General features: G+C 38.5%; 1 protein-coding gene and 1 long non-coding RNA gene across 3 annotated transcripts in view; both read left to right on the top strand.

Moving 5' to 3' along the window:
• Positions 1-22,150, top strand: part of kcnh3 (potassium voltage-gated channel, subfamily H (eag-related), member 3) — a 173,538-nt gene that overhangs the window by 21,860 nt on the left and 129,528 nt on the right. The window lies entirely within an intron of this gene.
• Positions 2,085-20,377, top strand: LOC128608728 (uncharacterized). 2 transcript variants are annotated; one of them, XR_008386115.1, is made up of 4 exons: positions 2,085-2,325; positions 3,539-3,667; positions 4,040-4,184; positions 18,724-20,377. It is a non-coding gene; the product is annotated as an uncharacterized LOC128608728 (long non-coding RNA). The 2 variants fall into 2 exon arrangements; XR_008386116.1 differs by lacking the exon at positions 18,724-20,377 and adding an exon at positions 6,184-9,659.

Here is a 22,150-nt window from a genome sequence, read left to right as displayed (position 1 = left end):
GAGTGTGTGTGTGTGTGAGTGTGTATGGTGACCTTGGATGGATTGGTGTCCCATGCAGGGTGTTATCCCACCAGTTGTTTTGGGATTAACTCTGGATTCACAGCAACACGGACCAAGATAAAGCACATACTGAAGATGAATGAATGAATGAATGAATGAATGGAACTGGAATTTAATTCATATAAAATGCTTTTGATGAAGCAAATTACACATTTACACATTTCTTGTGTTTGTCACTATTGATCATTGCTGTGACTTGGGAGATTTGGTGACATCATACTGTCACGTAAATAAACGTAATGGAGGTTAGGACGTATGCAAGTGCAGATAAGAGCTTTTATTAAAGAGAGGCATGCAGACAAATCCAAATCATGAGACAATAGCATGATCAAAAACAGGCAATGTTTCAGGAAATTGGGAAAGAGGCATAAACTAGGCAAGGCAAAAGCACGTAACGAGAAACAAGAAACAAGACCAAATACTACAAAACAAACTGAGGAACAGGGTACAAACGCTTGGTTCGGTGATAACACTCAATACTTCGCGACGTACAAGATACATGAGGGGTTTAAAGGACAAACATAATCAGGGGTGAAACCCAAGACAGCTGAGAACAATCATGGCACATATATGGGAAACAACCAATGAAAATACAGGGACGGAGACAGGACAGAAATCATAATAAATGCACGTGTCGAAAGTAAACAAAGTCAGTGTCACTGAAAACCAAAAAGCGTGCACTCGCGCATCGAGCTCACGCATTGAGCTCGAGTTTCCAAGATACTGCGCTAGCTCAAGGGGAAATCGTGACACATACAAAGAGAAAATTCTGAAAGCTGAAAAACGGAAAAACCGTAGACATAATCCATTATGTTCTGAGGAACAATTGATATTACCATCCCAAACAAAAAAGATTTCTCCATTATCATTAATATTTTGGTTATGATGATGATGATTATTATTATTACTCTTATCATTATTATTATTATATTTGTACTTGCTGCTGCTTAAAACAAGCTACTTTTGCTGTTAACTGGATGTGATGTCAGTTATCCACCCAGGAGTGGATTCGTAGAGACTGGTAAAGTCATTTTCAAATGAAATGAATCGAGCAATGCAGTAGTCATTTTGCTGTTTATCAGAGCGAAACCAGCGGAGTTGTCTATTGAGTAGGAACCAATCGTTTTCATGGCTGTAAATAATTTTACAGCAGCAAATATCATTTCTCTCATGCAGTTGGTCTGTTGAAGCCAGGCATGGCTATTAGATCAGTCAGACCACTTTCAGCTTGAATTCAAGGCTTTCAGACCGAATTTCCTGCTTTAAGCATCAGCTTTCAAGCTGCTAAGTGACTGATATTAGATGCTGATGGGATTCTCTCTTTGATTGCATTTCTTAAACGAGTTACTCCTCATTAGTTTATAGATATTTTCAGTGGATGTATTTATCAAGGCCTGATGGTTCTACTCGAGTCAACTGGCACGTTTTATGGGACTGTGTTGTGATTGTCCTTGGTAATTGCTTTCCGCATATGATGTGTAAAAAAGAGATTTTAACTAAGGCCGGGAAATATAATGATATGAAATTGATAGCTGCACGGTGTCGCAGTGGGAAGCGCTGTTGTCTCACAGCTCCAGGATCTGGGACTCGGTCCTGAGCTTGGGTTACCGTTTGGGTGGAGTTTCACATGTTCTTGCGGTGTACGCATTTCCTCCGGGTTCTCTGGTGTCCTCCCAGCTTCAAAAATCATTCTGGTAGGTGGATGGGCTACACTAAATTTCCACTAGATGTAAATGACTGAGAGTGTGCGTGGTACCCTGCAATGGTCTGGCATCACATCTAGGTTGTACTCCTGTACATTTTGCTAGCAACCTGAATCTAGTGATATTTCTCATGTATCATGATATTTACATGCTATTTTTCTTTACAACACAGTGCTGTCGAATTCTCCATACTGATTGGTCAGAAGTACTTGATTACTTTTCTATAACAGCACCTCCGACAGCAGGTTCAGTTGCAAGTTGTTTTGTTTGTTTGTTCTGTTACGTTATCGTTTCTATAGTAACAGTTTACACAGGGGCCTGTAAGATTGACACTCCATGTAAACAGATGAAAAAAGACATGTGTAATTGTGGATTATGGCAAAATTTTCTCTGAGGAGACGTTTATTTAACATAACATTTAAGGAAGGAGTCTCCAGTATAAGCGCTTTGTAACAAGTCAGAGGTAAAGTTGTAACTTTAATGGGATTGTCTTCAGGATGGAGTGCTTTGTGGACAAGCTGCTTTAAAAAAAAAAATCTAATTAACTTCAAAAGCGAGACTGGTGAGGGAACAACTGCTATAACATAAGTGATTACAAGAAACTAAGTAATATATGTAACTATAAACGTGACTATAAATGGATAATATACAGTATATAAGGTGCCATTTAATCAAATTTTTAATAATGTAATAATTGGCAAATTGCTGTGGTATAAAACATTTTGGATGTGCTGTTATTGGAAAATAATCATCTTACCAATTATCACACCACATCGTCAATTATTTTCCTATAACTGCATGCCCATTGTGTATTCTTCCTTACATGTTGTTTGCCATGTGTCAGGCAATGTTCTCATGCTTCAGACAGCGACTAAATGAAGACCCATTCACAATGGAATTTTTTTTAATGCTGTCAACTTTGAATACGTTTTCTACAATCTTACCTCATCACACTGTATTGTACTCCATTATTATACGTTCTTACCCAAATCTGCAGGCTTTTTGACATGAAATATTGTATCACAGTAATTTTCAAATGATTGATTGAAACAGTTTGTACAAGCTATGAACAGTGAATGACTGTTTCACGAGAGATGCTCTATACTTTGCAGCGGCTTAATGTTTAGACTTGTACTTTCTCTCCCTATGGCAGTTAAGTTATTTATCTGACACAATCTTTAATTATGAGGCTGGAGGAAAGCTGAGGCTAAGCCGTGCGCTCCTAAACTCCGTCTTTTCCATTGTGTAGGGATTATACAGTCGGGGGCCATGAAAGCTGTGCGTGCTGGGTCATGATAGCAGCAATGGCATTTGTCTTCAGACTCTTTCTATTAAGTTGAATGTCAAATTTATAGCAGCTTCCATTCCATTCATTGTGTCACTTAAGCAATGTTCACTACCTTATAGCAGTCGTATAGGAGGAGGAGGTTCGAAATGTTGTCCTGCAGTGAGAATTTCTCTGAGGCAATTAGCTTCCGTTACATTTTATTTCAGATGACATTGCAAGACACACGAATAAACTCAAGTACCACGAATTAAAACCATTTTCAAAGCAATTTTACTGGTGCAGGAAAGCAGAGCAGTTTTTATAGACCAGTTTCTCAGACCTTTATAATGAAAAATTTTTCTCTAAAAGTTACTTTAGTTTTGGGGGGTCAGGGGACGACCCTGTGTTGGGATTAAAAAAGCTAGTGTAATTATTCAAGCCAAAATAATTTCTGAGTTCTGTTTTGTATATTTAAAGAATAATACTGTGGTATTGTAACCCTTTCCAGAAGGAAGACAGGAGACAATGGTCCAGTTCTAAAGCATCCAATGGGCCGTTATTTATTGCCTATAATTTTGCAAACTGAATACTGATATTAGGACGTGTCCTAACTCCTCGAAAACAATGGAACAAACAGGTATACAACCACATACCCCCTCCTTCTCCCCCAAGATGAAAAAACGACTTGCTCCCCACCCTCTTATTAACGTTGCCCTATCGTAATCGCTAACTACCACAATACATTGCATAAGTGTGTTGATTAGGGAATTTTGGTGAGTTAAATGCAATGTAAAATATATAAAGAAAATAATATATGTAGAATGAACATTTTATCACTGGTACTGAGACTCGTGCTCCTAATATGTTTCTTTCTATTACCAAGATTTGTATCAAGACTCTTTTCTCTCCTGTATAGAAGCTTGTTTCTGTCACATATGAGAAAATATTGCACAGATTTATCATGCAGTTGTGAATTCCTATCTCACAGTTGCAACTTTCTGCCTCACAGGCGTGTGTTAGTGTGACTTTGTGCTTCCGGTTATTAAGCTATCCCTACCTCAACCTAAGCCACACCAACACTGCAGACACGCTGTGCTGTTCCGAAAAAAGCATTTTCCCAGAACGGCTACTTCCTGATGAAAAGAAGACTTCAGGTATGTTATATTGCTCGTTTACACACCGCTGCTTATGTTTGCATTGTTACAGTTCATGTCTTGATTTAACTGTGTAAACACGGACAGTAACCCACCTGAAGCGGCCTATTTTCATGGGCGAGATTCTCATGGATAACCATTATACATATCGAAGAACCATTTAACCTGTGCAGGGCCAAGAGTGCCATATGTTGTGGTTTTGTTATTGCAAATGGGAGCACTAAGTCACAAGTAAGAGCAAAATATAAAGATGCAATGGTGAACTATTAACCTAAGGTTGCAATTTTGTGATATGTTGCAGTTGTGAGAAAAAAAGCCACAGTTGCATGAAGATAACCCGTAATAACTTTATCTCATTATTGTGAGATAAATCTGTGTAATATTTGGTTATATGTGGCAGAAACAGTCTTCTCAGCCAATAAAATGAACTTCCCCTAAATCACTGTATGTCTTCAAATGAAGATGTAAATCCTACATCTTCACTAAACACTTAAATGGGTACTAATGAACTAATTTTGGCTTGATAGTATTCCTAGACCTACCTTATTTACAGTTATGGCATTTTGGCAGACACCCTTATCCAGAGCAACTTACACTGTAGTTGAGAGCCCCAGCAGTGGAAGCTTGGTAGTGCAGGGATATGGACTCATGACACTCTAATCAGTAGTCCAACACTTTAACCACTGAGCTACCACTTCCCATTTGTACTAGTATGAGGATGTTTTTAAAGTACCTCTGTATGCTGTCAATGTAAACGAGTTTAATCTCAGTGCCACAAACAGCCATCATAGCACAATTATATTTTATTGCAAATTAAGAGGCCCCAGACCAAACAACATCACTTTAATTAATGGTATTTTTTTCTGAGTCAGCTGTGACCCAAGTGCCCAGCGTTAACATATGATATATGCCGCAGATAAAGCATAATCATCTGTCGAAATTAATTAGGTCAACCCTAAGGGCAAAACAACTTGGTATATTTCTATATACATCTGAATAGAGATGTCCGGTTGTCCAAAAGTCAAGTGCGTGTTCTGTTCTGGATCTAATTGCTGAATGAAAACACACACGCTTAAGCATTTTTATATGAGCCACTCAATGTATTCGTCGGTGTAGAGCCAAACTAAGCACTGACAATACCCATAGAGCCTTCAAATCACTCTTTATTAGCACTGTTGGAAATGACTGGTGCTGAGCTGCAGACCTGCTGCGTTTTTTTTTATAGATGTCTATTCACTTTTAGCTTCCGTAGTGTGTGTGTGTGTGTGTGTGTGTGTGTGTACCTCTAAATCAGATCTGAGGTATTGTCCCCTTTTCTCTAAAAGCAGCAAGCTGTCAGTTTAGTTGGAACCTGACTGATAAGAGAAAGAGAACTGAAAGAAGCACATGAGAAAAATGTATGTGTAAAACACACATACACACACACACACACACACACACACACACACACACACACATACACACACACACAGAATGGATGGACAGAAAGAGGTGAGGGGTGGAATTACGAAAATGAAGATGGAATGGCTAAACTAGAGTGTATGCGAGATGAGATGTGCATCACCGTCTGTGATAAGCAGCCACACTTCCAGTAGATCAATGGGGGATACTGAAGACATTAGGGCCTTGTGTTGTTGCTGTGACAGCAACTAATGACATCCAGCACTGTCTGTCCTCAGGGATTTTCAGCTCCTTAATTACTAACCAGCCTGTGGTTTGGACTCTCCATTTGCAGATAAGGGAAATAGACAATGCACTAATGTCCTCTAGATTCCAGTAGCTTCTACTCATTTGGTACAACCTTGCAGCTCATAATGTCCACATGTATACTATAGTATTGTACTCGGCCATACCTGAAATCTTATCTGCAATAATAATTGTCAGTGGAAGGTCCTCACAATGATAATAAGACAAACGTGTTTGTGTGTGTGTGTGTGTGTGTGTATGTGTGTGTGTGTTTGTCTGACTGCACCCCTGTGCTGCCTTGTGCATATTGTAGCACCAAGGCGTTTTAACCAGAAATGGCCGCTTGGACCAGCCCACAGTGGCAGACCGATTGAGTGAGATATGAGCTGCCAGCCCAGAAAATCTCTCCTCCAAGCGGATGACAGAATCATACAAATGAGCAAGTTCTCACAGATCTTAGCCGGTCCGAACTCAGAGCTAACGACTGTGTGCATCAGTCAGCTCTCTGTATTCTAGATCTGTAGCATAGCCAGGGATTGAAAAAAAATTTCTTTACAGTAGTGCAAATCACAACCCGCTTTTATTGTGTCTCTCTGTTTGCCTGGTCACTAGAACTGAATGGGTTTCATCCAAATCATTCTTGTACTATATTTGCTCATAAGTCTTCATGTACTGTAAGGGAATGCACCTTTTGCATCCTGCTTCATTTCCCATTTAAGTGATTTTTACCAGATGCATTTTATTTGTATTTGGTTTGACTGCCTTTTAACCTTCGATACTTCATCAGAACAATGCGCCAACTGTCATTTCCTCGTTTTCTTTCCGGTATGCTAGCCTGTAAGGATCTTGTAATGTTCTGAGTGACATGGCACAATCGTAAACGATGCTTTATATGACATTCTAGCACATTATTGGTGTAACTATTTCAGATTTACTTATTACCCCCATCGTGGACAATATATTCAGTTTTACATTCAGTTTTTTCATGGTGTGGCCATGTACTTTTTACATGTTAGAGAACATGTGTTTAGCTAAAACTGTGACATATAGTACATTCACAATTTAGCTTTAGATGCAGCCTTTAATCTTCAAATTCTTGTTGTTAATTATCTTCGAACATAATTCACGCTCTGTCATTCATACATCTTTCTTCAATCTCATACATTGTCCCAGAATTGCTGCATTGTGCTTTCCTTTCCTCCTCCATCTCATATTCTTCCTCTTGTTGCCACTGCTAGATTCTGTTCCAGTGTGTTGGATTATAGTCATTACGTATAAACTGTGTTTTTTTTCCATCTGGTATGATTTTTAACGTTCAAGCCAGTCAAAGTAATACCAGTGCTCACTGGATTACTTTCTTTTCTTGTTGGTGTTCACACAGACTCTGGGCTATTTGTGTTCAATGATGGTGGATTTGTCAGGTGATTGGTGTGCTTTTTGAACATGTAATTCTATATAATAAAAAAAACGGGATTCTTCTAGGTAGGCCTTCTTGTTCCTGGAAAATTTTGCCAACAGCTGCACTGCAGAAAAATGACATCTTAGCAAGTAGAAATACCTTGAATATGGTCAGATTTATTTAGAATGTCCTATTATAATAATTCAGTAAACCAAATATAAGATTATGAAACCTATTTCAAGCCATTTGTGCTCATTTAAAGCTTGAAATAATATTGCTCTATTGGCAGATAATTGTGCTTCTTTAAGAAATAAATGCTTAAAATGAGTGAAATTTTCTGTCAGTAGAGCAAGATTGAAAAATGACTACATATTGAAATCTGTTTTGTTTGTTTATAGAAGTTGGTGAGGACCACACAATTGTTATTTGGGCCCTAATAACTAAATCACCACAAGTTGTTTAAAAGGGTTTCATGATAAAAGCCTCTACTCTCATCCAAAAACAAACTCAAGCATCTTCAGTTTGTCAGACACTACTGGAACTTCAAATGGGATCAGGTTCTATGGTCAGATGAAACCAAAATAGAGCTTTTTGGCAATAAACACCAGAGGTGGTTTTGGCGCACACAGAGAGGTAGCCATATGGAAAAGTACCTCATGCCCACGGTTAAATATGGTGGTAGCTCTTTAATGTTTTGGGGCTGTTTTTCTGCCAGAGGACCTGGACATTTTGTTAGGATACATGGCATAATGGACTCTATCAAATATCAACATATATTAAATGAAAACTTGACTAGCGGTTAAGGCTCTGGGTTACTGAGTGGAAGAAGAGGGGTTCAAACCCCAGCACAGCTGAGCACTGTTGAGCAAGGCCCTTAACCCTCTCTGCTCCAGGGGTGCTGTATTGTGGCTGTCCCTGCGCTCTGACCCAGCTTCCTAAAATGCTGGGGTATGCGAAGAAAAGAATTTCATTGTGCTGTAATGTATATATGACCAATGTATATGTCATTATCACTCATTATCATTATCATTAAAACATGCATGCCATGGCCATCCCAGTCCCCTGACTTGAAACCCATAGAAAACCTGTGGGGTGAACTGAAGACGAGAGTCCACCAGTGTGGGCTCAAAATGTGAAAGATCTGGAGAGATTCTGTATGGAGGAATGGTCTAAGATCCCTTGCCATGTATTCTCCAACCTCATCAGGAATTATAGGAGAAGACTCAGAGCTGTTATCTTGGCAAAGGGAGGAAGCACAAAGTATTGACTAAAAGAGTGGCAATTTTTTTATCAAAGATCAAAAGGTTAAACGATAAGGACAATTGTTTTGGGGGTTTATACGGCCTTCTTTTCTCATATTTACCAAGGGCGCCAATACGTGTATATATATATATATATACATATTGTTTTTTCTTCCATTAGGAAGAATCCAAGCACTGCTGCTGTTTATTTTGTGGCTTGTTTCAAGGCATGAGTCAAATGCAAGATCTTGTTTTTACTTGAGGACTATGCTATTTGATCACACACTGCTTAACGGTAACCCTAACCAGGACCGAAGATACTCAGGGTTTTCCCAGAAACCTTCCTGATTAGTGCCTTCCAGTTGCTGTTTTTCATAGAAAGAGTCCTGGAAATTGGTGGACATTTCTCCTTTTATTAAACAGTGTAAATCTGTGTCTCTTTGGTTAGAACGATGCAGTTAGGTAATGGATATCGGGTCTCGTTGCTGTAGTTACTGTTTATTCTGGATGTCTCGACGAGTGTTCTCAGTAACCATGACATTGCTTGGAGCAACTCAAACGTGCCAAGTCACGAAGTGCGAGTGCCAAAAAAAAAAAGACAGTTCAAGGAAATGTGCTATAATATCCTTTTAAATCTACTCTAATTTCTATGAACATAATTTCTAGAGTTATTTCTGAATTATTTTTTTTTAATAGTCCCTCATGCAGGTAGTTGTTTTAAATGTCTTCATGATGAGCCCAGAACTAAGTTTTTTTTTAATCATTTTTGCTAACAAAGCAGTTTCTTTGCTTTTCAATTACGATATTTATCAGAGGTTAAATAATGACTGGGTGGTCTTCACCAACTTCTACAAACAAACAAACAAACAAACTAATAACCTAAGGTGACAACAAAAAAAAACACACAACACATTTCAATATGTAGTCACCCCCCCCCCTCAAAAAAAGTAAACCAACATTCAGAAAGCAGGTGGGGAAATAATAAGTACACCCTTCCTACTTCCACAATGATTGAGAGAGAAATGAGCAGCCAGATGTTCCTAAAGAAATGCACAAGATTATTTATTCACCAAATTCACCATTCACCATTATTTATTCACTACCTCTATAAAAACAGACATTGTGGCAGGTTGGTGTTGTGGAGCACTCAGGTGTGTGTCTACATGTGTCTACATCATGCCAAGAAGAAAGGACATTCAAGGTGTTGGAATGGTAAAGTCAAATTCCAGACCTGAACCCCATTGAGACTCTGTCGCAGGATCATAAGAGAGTTGTGCATAAATGAATGCCCTTGTACATCAATTAACTGAAGCAATGTTGATTGGGGCCAAAATTTTTCGAAAACATTGTGAGAGCTCGATGAACTCCTACAGAAAAATGTTTAATGTCAAGTTGTTGTTACTAAAGGTGGCTCTACATGTTACTGATTATTAAAAGGTCAACTTATTTTTTCCCACCGGACTTGTAAATGTTGGTTTAATTTTTGGGAAAAAAATGACTACATATTGAAATCTGTCGTGTTTTTTGTTGTCCCCTGCGGATAGTCTTTTTATAGACGTTGGTGAGGGCCACCCAATTGTTATCTAATTGTTGCACACCTATATTTATTTGTTGTGTTTTTTGATCAACCTGTATTGTGTTTGCAATTGTTTGATATCCATGAGAGCGAAGTATTTTTATGAATTTTTTTAACAAAAGATCAAAAGGTTAAACAATAAAGATAATTTTTCACAGCCACCTTTGCTCATATTTCCCAGGAGTGCCAATATTAGTGGAGGGCACTGAATATATATATATATATATATATATATATATATATATATATATATATATATATATATATATATGTATATATATATATATATATATATATATATATATATATATATATATATATATACACAGTACTGTGCAAAAGTAAAAGGCACATGCAAAGAAATGCTGTAGAGCAAAGATGCCTTCAAAAATAATTAAATTAAATGTTTCTCCATTTTCAAAAAATACTATAAAGAGCAGTAACCAATAATAAATGAAACTAAGGCAATATTTGGTGTGACGACTTTGCTTAAAAAAAAGTACTCTCAGGTAGAATTAGTGCAATTTTATAAGGAAATGAGCTGTAAGTGTTATTGAGCATCTTGCAGAACCAGCCACGGTTCTTCTGGAGACTTTGACTTTCGATCTTGCTTCTCATTTTTGCAGCAAAATCCAGCAGTCTTCATTGTACTTTTTTATCTGAAAAGTGTCTCTTACCACTTAATATGCTGCTTTCTTTACTGACATACAAACATTTTTCTCTAGCATTTAATTTTGTCCTAGAAAACTAATGTATGGAAATCTAAAATGTTTTTGTACTGACTCGATAATGTAGATAAAATAAAAATCTATAACAAAGTTTGTACCAAAAAAAAAAATAGGGTGCCTAAGACTTTTGCACAGTACTATATATCTATACAGTAGAAAATAATTCCATGTTGCTGATGCAGGTTTTTGTAGGTAAGTGATAAATGGGATGGCAACAGCAGTATTACACAGTGCAACACAAAATGGCTGATCAGGACTCTCCTCCTATACTATATAGCATTTTTGATGCTTGTCACCAACACACAAGTCTGATTTTTGTCTTTGGGAAAAACTGTCATTGCTCTCTTTGAGGAAATCGAGGTCCTACTGGCTTTTCTGAAGACTTGTCAGCCTTGTGACACTGGGATAATGGAAATTGAAACAGGGAATATTATACACATTTCCTCTTTTTCACTTTTGTTCTGTGTTGAACGAAGTTTTGTCTGTTTTGTTCGGCTTCGCTCTGATTGATGGCTGAGCACAGCGGGCAGGCAGCATGTAGGCATGCGTTTGTAAGGTGGGTTTGAATTCATATGTTTGGGATGATTGATCGGTTCAAATAGATGCAGAAGACTCCTCCCATATTGCTTTTCTTTAAAAATCAAAAACAAAAACACTCTACTTAGGAAATCAATTTCTAAATGTCAAGCAGTAGGAATGAGTATCAATGGCAGATCAATGTGGAATGCTTCAGTAGAAGGGACTGCTCTCTGTGCTAATTACAGCACAGCTAGATTTTTAACTTACAGACAGAATAAACACTTTATGACAACCATGTGTTTTATTTGAAGGTTTTTTAACGCACTTTACGCAGATATCTATTATTAGAACTGATGAATGAGAAATGAAAATACATTTAATCCGACGCTATTCTTTGTGAGAATAGCGCTCGTTAAACTGGCTTGAATGAAACTGTATTGAATGTAATTTGGCCTCATTTTGAAGGTGCAGGGAGAGCGAGAACTTGGCTGGTTACCATGGTGAAGGCGAGGTGAGAGGGACACGGTCTCACAATGGGCCGCTGGTCAAGGCGCTATTGAGATTCGCGTTCGTTACTTCAATGCTGACAGCCATCTCACACCTCTAAACCAAAAAGAGACCAAATTACAGAGGCACAGATTATTTTTCCGTGTGGTGGGTTTTGGGGGGGGGGTTTGGCAGAGAGAGATGTTACACAATGACTTCTTTCTCACTTCTCACTTGGCTGTTTTAGCCACTTAAGAAAAACGTCAGGTCTTTCATGCAGGCCCAGAAGCCTGTTATAATTGCTCCAAAGTGTTTCCCTCTCTAGACTGAAAAGTCATCTCATAATCACATTTAGATGAGACTTCTAAAGACTCCAAAGAAATAAGGGTATCATTATCTCAACCGAAAAGGTATCACACCTCACACTAACAGGCATCATTATTCAGACTTTTCTAAATCATTATATCATCAATTAGGTTGTGGTTCGTTAGTTCCCAGTTTTACTCAGTTGCTATATTGATTATTTATCTTTCATTATTTCTCAGTGATACGTACATAGTGTCCTTAAGCTAAAATCAAGGAGAAGGACAAGTTAGCTGACCGCTATAAAGAAGAGGAAGTAGCCAGCTAGCTAACTTGTTGGCTAATTTGGAATACTGTAGGAAATGTGTTAAATGGTTTATTGTGAGTATGTGGTATTGTTCAATGAGTTTCTAAAGTCTAAAAGACATAATATTTGAATTACAGTTACCACAATCCTTAGCAAACCATAAAACTTCATACCCATCGGTTCCCAGTTAGCACATTCCGAATAAATAACTCAGGCTTATCTTTAAAAATCTTGCTCCTAGCACTCCACTAATGATGTTACTGAGCAGTTTCTGTTTCTACAGGCTTTTCTACTATTGATCCTGTCTGTTTTTGTTTATTGAGTTCTGCTTAGCCTAGTTAAACTTTGATTTTGGTTTGCTTTTTTTTTGTAAAATATTATATTATATATAATATAGTAACATATTCCGAATACAATGTTTATATGCTTACAGGCATCAGAATATTCCTGTATACATGCTTACTGTAAGTATGCCTGAGCTGCTGTTCCTAAATACCTAGCCTACAGCTAAGCATCTGTTAGTACCCACAATTCCTTGCAGGCTGAGCATGCATGTATATCTCCTTTCGGTGGATTTTCTGAATAAGGTGTTTACATGCAACAAATTTCTGATTAAAACAGGCATATTCCAGGGTGGGTGTATTGTTTTAATCTGAATTGGGCAATCAGATTGCCAAATAACGATTAATATCAGAATGTTGATGTGCATGTAAACGTAGTCAATGTGCAAATGGGCGTAAACAATGAAACAAATGGCAATCCTCTCTATCTTTCATTTTTGTAAACAGTGCTTTAATCTTATTGAAGCAGGCTGTTCCAGTGACGCTTGGTACGCCATTCATCTCTTAAAAAACAGTGCTCTGAGAAGTTGAATTAGTCAGTGGTGAATTTGCTAAAGTCAGTAACGTCTGAAAAACTCCTTCACCTCCTGTTACCCTCTCCCTATCAGCTGGTGTGTGTACAAATTTTTCGTTCCCCCGATCCAGTGGCCTGGCATTGGAGATAAGAGATTCCCCAAGTGAGGTGATAAAAATGCTCCTTAATCCTCCCCTAACAAGGTGCCAGTCTGCCAGCAAGAGCCTCCTACATTATTTCCATTTATCACAGGCCAAAATAGACAGGGACAGATGAATAGAGGGGTTATTCATACATAATCGTAACATTTTGATCACTTACTTGAAGTGTCCTTTAAAAATGGCATAGCATTTTAAAGCTCTTCAATGTTTTCTTCTTTTTTTGTCAAACACTGAGTGAGTCAGAGTGCACTATTATTGTAGCCCTTTTACTTTTTTATGGATGCATCAAATGGAAGCTCAAAAAAGAGCAAAACAGAGACTGGAGAGAAGCAGAGTTAACCTGAGGATGATACGGTGAGAGAGAGCTGTAAAGAATATCCTCTTATGCTAAATGCACATGACATAATGTTTGCCTCGTGTTCATGGTGACAAATTTCTGCACGTGCCCGCGACGACTGCTTCATGTAGTGCGAGCGGTTCAGCAATGCGGTGTGAGCCAGTGAGACTGAGAGAGGAAATCAAAAATAATCAGTCCCTCCAGGATTTTGCGATCTCAGAAATGAGCACAGAACTAAGGAAACTCCAATATTCGGAGGAGCTTGCAATTTTTTAAAAGCGGCGGAGATTTGCCTCAGATTTGGGCCAAGACGTGGCCTTCAGCCAAAGCCCTCTTCGATTCATGTGCCCCGAACATAAGGACAGCTAAAACGTCTCATTTACCAACAAACCTCACTGCGAAAGAGTGTTAAAAAACTATTTCGTGGAATCGCAATTTTGCAGATTTAAGCAAGTTCTGCAAAAACGCACAAAAAACTCAACTGCATCGCACATTTTGAAAAAAGTCACTGCAAAAGCAAGTATTTTTGGCCGTAACAATCACAAAAAAAAAAACCTCCACGAAATCCTGCGTGGACTGAATAAATCTGCTCTTATGTATCCAGTTCTATCATCACATCTATTTGTGTGGGAATGTGAGAGCAAAATCTAGACACAATGATATTGCTTCTGTAAGAAATTATTTGGCATGTCATACCCAAATGGTTGTTACGAATATCTGGTGATGCACAGTATAAAATTAGCGATGTTTCTTTTTCTCTATGCCTCCAGTTCTCTTTGCAGAACAGACAGTCCTTACTGCATGTATCTTCCCAAACCAATATTTTCTCAATATTTTTCTCTTGTTTCCCTTATTTTCTTGTTTCCATACAAAGTAGTACAGTGCCAGTTACTCTCGACACAGTCACATGCTGGACCACTCCATGATCTGGGGCTCAGACCTGCTTTGGAGTGGATCTCTCCACGTGGAAGATCATGCAGTGTGTGAGCCTTGTCTGGGATTGGTCATGCGGTGTGCACACCACAAAACAGCAGACTGCAAATGATAAAAGTCATGTAGTTTGAGCAGTGCAGCTATTCTGAGAAAGTCATGAAGTGTTCACTTGGCATCTGCAGAAGCAGGTGCTAGGATGTAGGTTATAGAATGAAATTGGGAATTGGTTCTTGGCAGGAGTGTGAAGGATGGCATTATTTGCAGGTGTAATAACATGCTCTGCTTGACATAAGCTGGCATCATGTGGAGAGAAAGAGGATGCTTGGTGTCAATTAGCTGAAGTTATATTCAGCCCTATGGATCATGAGGAAATGCAGCACCCCTCTGCCAACCGACTACCACCAGCGCAATTCCTCCTGCGCCAGGCTGTTAACACTTCTATTATATAACTTAGAACTCGCGCACCTGCCATCACACAACGTATCACCCTGCTATCATACAGCGCTGTCTCCTCCGAGCATGCTCTGTGACCTTTCTCTCTGGATAAGCCAAACGAAGACTGTAAGCAAGAAACAAATGGTAATGATGAGAAGATCAGCTTTTCTCAGGTTCTCCTCGTGTAAAAACGACTGACCTCGAAACAAATAATTTATTATCACACAGTACCTCGAACAGTGTGTAACTCTACTCCCACTGTACTAGAGTTTTCTCTCTCATCATGGAGAGACGTACAGCGTGTACAGGGCTATAACTAGCGTCCTGAGGGAGCAGTGTTATGGGCTGGATCTTAACAAGAGCGACTGGTCTCCAGAGACGTGCTCCACAGCACCCAGCAACCCTCAAAACCTCTTTCATCTGGAATTGTAGGATGGGATTAGAAGATAAGACATACTCAGCCATAATGGCAAAACTGAACGCTATTGAAGTGTAATTGTTATATGCCTATGCACCTTTTCTTCTAAGGCAAATTTTTCCCTGTTTATAATTCAAGCTAAAAGCTACATTTCTGTCTGAGTCTCCTGCACCAAGCTGGAATTCATTCAAAGCGTTCAGATTATATCAGTTCATAGTGGGAATTAAATTGGATTATTTGACAAATCTGTTTTTAATTATGAGCTTTACTGAAAAGTCATTTTTTTATCTACTTCAAAATGAATTCAGTTATTGTCATTAAACCTTTTAAACCTCAAAATAATGAAATATCTTGGTTAATCACTTTGTTGTTGTTGTTGTTTTTTTTTTTTTATCAGGATCCCCATTCAGTTCTTTCCTTCTATTCATGCTTCACGCAGTTTACTGTAACTTTTTCCTTCACCACCATCATTTTCTCCGTACCCCGTGATGGACAGGTTCCCAGTGGTGCAGATACTGACAAAGATTTCCTGCAGAGCTGAAAACAAACCTTCTAGCTCCCTCCTACCCAGTGCTGCTATGAATTTTTGCACAGCTATAACATCATATCAGTTAACAGCTGGCCACCATATCAAACAAGAATACTGAAGAACAAAATGGGAAGAAAATGGTTGCTCTCTGTTGCTCTCTCTCTCTCTCTCTCTCTCTCTCTCTCTCTCTCTCTCTCTATTGTATTGTGGGATCCTACTTGGAGACAGTGCACCCAATGGAGAACACAGTGACGTCAGTTGACCAAAGCCCTGGTGAAACGGATTGGAGTTATTAGTACAGGAGGTGTGTGTGGCCTTGTTCTCCCCTGAAAGAATCAGTCCTGTTTGTATATCTTCCTGTTGAGGAACCAAAGAAAGGAATTAGGACTATATGTGTACATGTTTTTGTGTGTAAAAGAAAGAGATTTTTTTTAATGCTTAGTAAGAACTTGGGAATGCGTTCATCTGAGCAACTCGAATGAAAAAGCTTAGGTGTAGCAAAGCTTGGATTTGATGTATCAGTTGGATGCCTCGGTATCCAGTTTTGGAGGAAGGAGAAGGAAACTAGTGGTGGAAGAAATTGGGCTTGCTTTGCTTGAGATGGAAAATCTAGGGGTCACTGATCCTTGCAAATGAGATGGCGGTTTATTCATATGGAATGTGTGAAGCAGGAAAGAAAGGGACCCGTGTACGTGCACTGGTTTGCTCAGAATGCTAAAGTAAGATTTTTTGTAACTGACATCTGACGAGCATAAACAGTCCATCTACAAGCTGTCTTTGCTCCACAGAGGACACTTCACAGGTCACACATGGATGTTAGGTTGCGTACCATTACGATGATGCGTTCAGGAAACCAGATCCTGAGTGTGAACGCATTGTGTTCAACCATATCACAACATTCATTCAATTATTCATTCATCTTCAGTAAGCGCTTTATCCTGGTCACCAGTCCATCTCAGGGCACCATGCACACACATTCACCTACTTCACTCCTGGAATTCACGTACGTGATGGGTCTTGGGTGATCAGATCACAAGCGCACAGCCGAGACTCACAACCGTTCACACCTGGCATTATGAATGCGTCTTTATTGACCGCTTGTGATCGGAATCGGATTCCATACATAATTTCCGCAGGAGGGAGGCTGTCACGCACATTTATTGCATCAGTCTTCCGTTGCATTTAGTTTCAAACATTTTACTCACATGGTCTGCTAACAAAACCTATAAAGGAATGAAAGATGAGACAACAAATGAAGCTGTGAATATCAGCAGCTTTCATCTCTGCTGTAATAGCATTGAAGAACCTGGAGGAAACCCACACAGACACAGGAGAACACACACAGAAACTCCACACAGATGGTAACCTGAGCTCAGGATTGAGTCAGAGATAATTAGGATGTGAGGCAAAATGACAACAGTTCAGTTCAATTGTTCTCATCTTTTCTCATCTCCAAATAGAGCATTCTGTGGTCTGTAGTGTAGTGTTACGTACTAAGATTTCTCTCCTCAAAGAGACATGTCCAGCACACCATATTCTTCCACCCATCTCACCCAGACATGCCTTTCCTGTTTTGACAAGTGACTACATGCTCCTGCCCTCTCCTAAAGTCCTGCATTGACTAGACGTGTGTGTGTGTGTGTGTGTGTGTGTGTGTGTGAGAGAGAGAGAGAGGTTATGTCATGCAGCAAACTGAGCACTGAGAGAGAGCTGAGACCGCTGACAGGTCTGAGTCTATCTGATGGTTCAATCTGTCTGTCCCCGCCACGCTACCTACGCTTACGGCTCTACGACCGAGCTACCTTACTTGCAGTAAAACAGCAGGGAATAGCCACCATCAGCACTACATCATATAATGATGTAGATTTAAAAAAAAAACAGCAACACAAGAAGAACCATTTCTCATTTATATATTCATTCTGTTGCCAGTTAAAATGGACAAAATATGCTGGAAGTGGATATTACAAAAAACATTCCTCTGTGTGGAAAGCACAGAGTTATACAATCTGATTATCACTGATGCAACCTGTCACAACACACCAGTAGGCTTCCTTTAGGTTATAGGGAAGCATTGTTTCCTGTGGCAGATGTCATTTTTTAACCCAATTCCCCTCCCCAAACGCACACACACATAACTATTTTTAGACACTTTAGTTCTCTCTTTACTATTCTTCAACTTCTTTTTTGTTTGTTTTTAACAATGTATCAATACTAAAATACCAATGTGTAAAAGATTAGTGATTTCTGTTCGATTGATTGACTGACTTATGTATGAACAACATTCTGTAATGTGTAGCTCAGGATGTTTTTTATACTTTCCTTCATCATTCGACACCTTTATCCTGGTCACTGATATGCGTTTGTAGCACAGACTGTGTCAGATACATAGGCCAAGACAGTTTCATTATATGCTTGCTGTCCACTTTAATCAGCCAATCATGTGCATGGGCACAGACTCACTCTGGACAGTCAAAGATTAGATGATAAAATTTATTTTTTCTGCTCACCACAGTTGTAAAGCATGCTTATATGAGTTATTATAGATTTCCTGTCAGTTCAGACCAGTCTGTTCATTCACCTCTGATCTCCACTCACAGGATGTTATTTGTTTGTCGCACCATTCTAGAGACTGGTGTGTGTGAAAATCCCAGGAGATCAGCACTTTCTGAAATACTCAAAACACACAGCACATCTGGTACCGACAGCCACGCCACGATCAAAGTCACAGGGATCACACTTGTTCTTCATTCTCATGTTCAGTGTGAACACTACCTGAAGCTCTTGACCTGTATCTGCAAGATTTTTTTGCATTGAGCTGCTGCCACATGAGAACCGCATGAATGTGCAAGTGTACAGGTGTTCCTAATAAACTGGACAGTGAGTGTTAAAAAATATTTTATCGAATTGTTATTGTCAATGAAATGTTTTGTTGGTTATATACCACAGTGGCAGCTTTCAGATCGGTTTGTGTTAAATATACGTGCCAGGTTGCTAATCACTGCAGGTATGTGCAAACACTCATTGAAGAGATAATTAGGGGGTAATGAGTGTGTGTTGAAGATTGAGATGTTTCTGATTAGGTAATGGAAGTAGGACAAGTGCGGTATAAATGCAGTGTTGCAGTGTAGTTATGTAATGATATATGTAGAATTATTATTTTTTAAAATCAATATTTCTGAGTTCTTTCAGTGAAAAAATGCCTTCAGTGTTTAACTCTATAAAAATGATCTTAAAAGTGTGTGATGTTTTTTTTAGAACATGTGTTGAAGTTTATGCTAGAACAGGCCAAACGATATATATAAATGAATATAACAAAGAACAGGTTAATTGTTGTTGTTTTCAAGCTATCAATGCATAACAGTGTGCGAATAAATTAGCAGTATATTCATCATGAAAATATTTATTTAAGTATAGAATGAATGTAATGGACTTTCATATATTATTGAAAACATTAAATTATCAAGTATATCAAGGCTGTAAATATTCATAGTCATGCTGATATGTTGCAGGGGTTCTCAAACTTTTTTTGCAGCCAGGTCATCGCCTGGTCTTTTTCCAATACTTGGAATCCAGTTTCAGTCAGTATGTTTACATGGACAACAATAATCCGATATTAACCTGATTAAGACGATACTCTGATTAAGAAACTATCATGTAAACAGCGATTATTGATGACCTTAATCCGGCTAAAGTCATACTCGAAGTAAACACAAATCGAATTAAGACATGTGGAGTACTCCTTTTTTTGTCGCATTATCGAGATGTATTACAGACATGTACATACCTTGATCACACTATTAACGTTGAGTGGGGGTTTTCACTGTATTTTGCGACAGGACACGTACACACACGGCAATGCTCAACCGTTTTACGGTAAACAATAGCACACGGCTGCATCCGAAACCACGTACTTACCTGCTATATAATAGGAGATATACATGTATTTTAGCCACTATGTAGTAGGTAAGTACGCGGTTTCGGACGCAGCCCACGGCTTCAAGAAGTCGTCTATTTGCACGTATACCATGACAAATAATTAACTGCACTTGAAGCTTTCGTAAAAATTAAAAATGAAACACACAGAACTGTATACGATACCATAACGAAGATGAACTGTATGTTGATGCGTGAAATTCTGGAGGGAACGTCATACGGCGTGGCGCGGGGACGTAATGACGTATGCCGTTAATCTATCTATGTTCTATAACATGTAAAACAGGAACATGAAATGAATATTCTAAAAGCAACTCTTGTAAACACCTTAATCACAATATTGTCTTATTCAGAATAAGGTCAATAATTAGATTACTGCTGTCCATATAAACATGGTCAGTGAGCCTGTGTCCACAGTCCTGTTCTTCGCTGACAGGACAGGAACCCGATGTGGTCTTCCTCTGTTGTAGCTCATCCTCCTGAAGGTTTGATGTGTTGTGTAATGTGAGATGCTCACATTTCTGCTCAGCCTGCTTATAAAGAGTGGTTATCGGACTTACTGTAGCATTCCTGTCAGCTCCTGTTTGATGTGACCCTTAACTGAAGCACTTGCTCTGATTTGATAGATTGCACGGTTGCCACATAATTGGCTGATTGGATAATTGCATGAATGTACAGGTGTCCCTAATAAAGTGGAAGCTGAATGTTTATCGCAATATATTGCAGCATATTTACAGCTGGATTTATTGCAGGTACAGCTGATTCTGTGCCCTTCAATGTTTTGCTACCCAAATACATTTTTATATGCGAAATTCAGAAAGCTGCAGGTGTAAGTTTAGCTAATGTACATGCTAAGGTAGATTAGCTTCCTCACCTGCAACACAGCCTTTCTATACTAATTACACTACCGCTTCTTATAAGACTTAGCCCTCTTTGAGTTGGGTGACCTCACTTATCATTAGTAATAGCTGTCTGCTGATAATTAACCAGCTGCTTAGCATAACAGTGCTAAGTACACGAGTCTGAAGTGATTGCTTGCAAATGTCAAAGGCAGTTGTGATGAATTTACCCAGAACACTTTATTATAACAAATTGCACTGTCAGTGGAGGAATTTTCTTCCTGGACTGGTCTTTAAACACCAGAACATGAACAATACCTTGGTAAACATGGAAACATACACAAAACACGAAGTGAAGGTGACAAAAGATAGACAGTGAGTGCTACCAAAGACAGAACTTAAATACCAGTGCTCAAAAGAGTGCTGTGAAAATCAGTCCTAAAACCCGGAAATGAGTTAGCATTTTAGCACTTCCGGTTCCATAGAAATCAGGTCTGGGGTTAACTCAAACTCAGGATATTTTCATGTTTTATTCTACGACATAAAATACATCAGCAAAACCCCACTCGTGATTTTTTAAGCTTTTACGTGTCTTGAAAAAGGAGGCTGTTAACAAGTGGCTAAATGGGAATACAGAGGTTGTCAGGGACATTAAACGTGATCACGACGAACAGGAAAACTCATCTACTACAACCTCGTTGTGTTTATACTTGCGGTCTTGCGAACTATTCCAACTCAAACTTTCCAACTTGTAGATTTATCCATTTAAATTATTTTCCAATTGAAGTGTTTGTTTTTTTTTCCAAATTGTACTGCTATAAATTCTATAAATTCTAGAATAATCAATTAATAGATTTGAGCAGTACAAAAACATTCAAACATGCATTATAAGAATATGTGATATATATATATATATATATATATATATATATATATATATATATATATATATATATTACACAATGAGATGGATTTTAAAGCTTTAGAGTTCCTGGAGGCACATTTATCATACTTATAAAAATACTTATTCTTTAAAGTTTTATCAAAACTGCAGAAGTCAAATAAAACATCTCTAATACCACAAAGGAAAACTATCCAAAAGAGATGCATGTATAAACAAATGGAATTTTCTCCAAAATAATGCAACATGGACACAGTCCCAAAAACGTTTTGGGGCAGATTCATCCACAAAAAGAGCACAGTGGATCCTTATCAGGGAACATTTTTAAAAAATAAAGATTGAAAGAGTTGTCGGAAGCTTCGTGGTGGTGATGTTGAAGT

The sequence above is a fragment of the Ictalurus furcatus genome, chromosome 6 (assembly GCF_023375685.1).
Source record: "Ictalurus furcatus strain D&B chromosome 6, Billie_1.0, whole genome shotgun sequence".
In the NCBI taxonomy this organism is placed as follows: Eukaryota; Metazoa; Chordata; class Actinopteri; order Siluriformes; family Ictaluridae; genus Ictalurus; species Ictalurus furcatus.
This window is presented reverse-complemented; position numbering and strand designations above follow the sequence as displayed.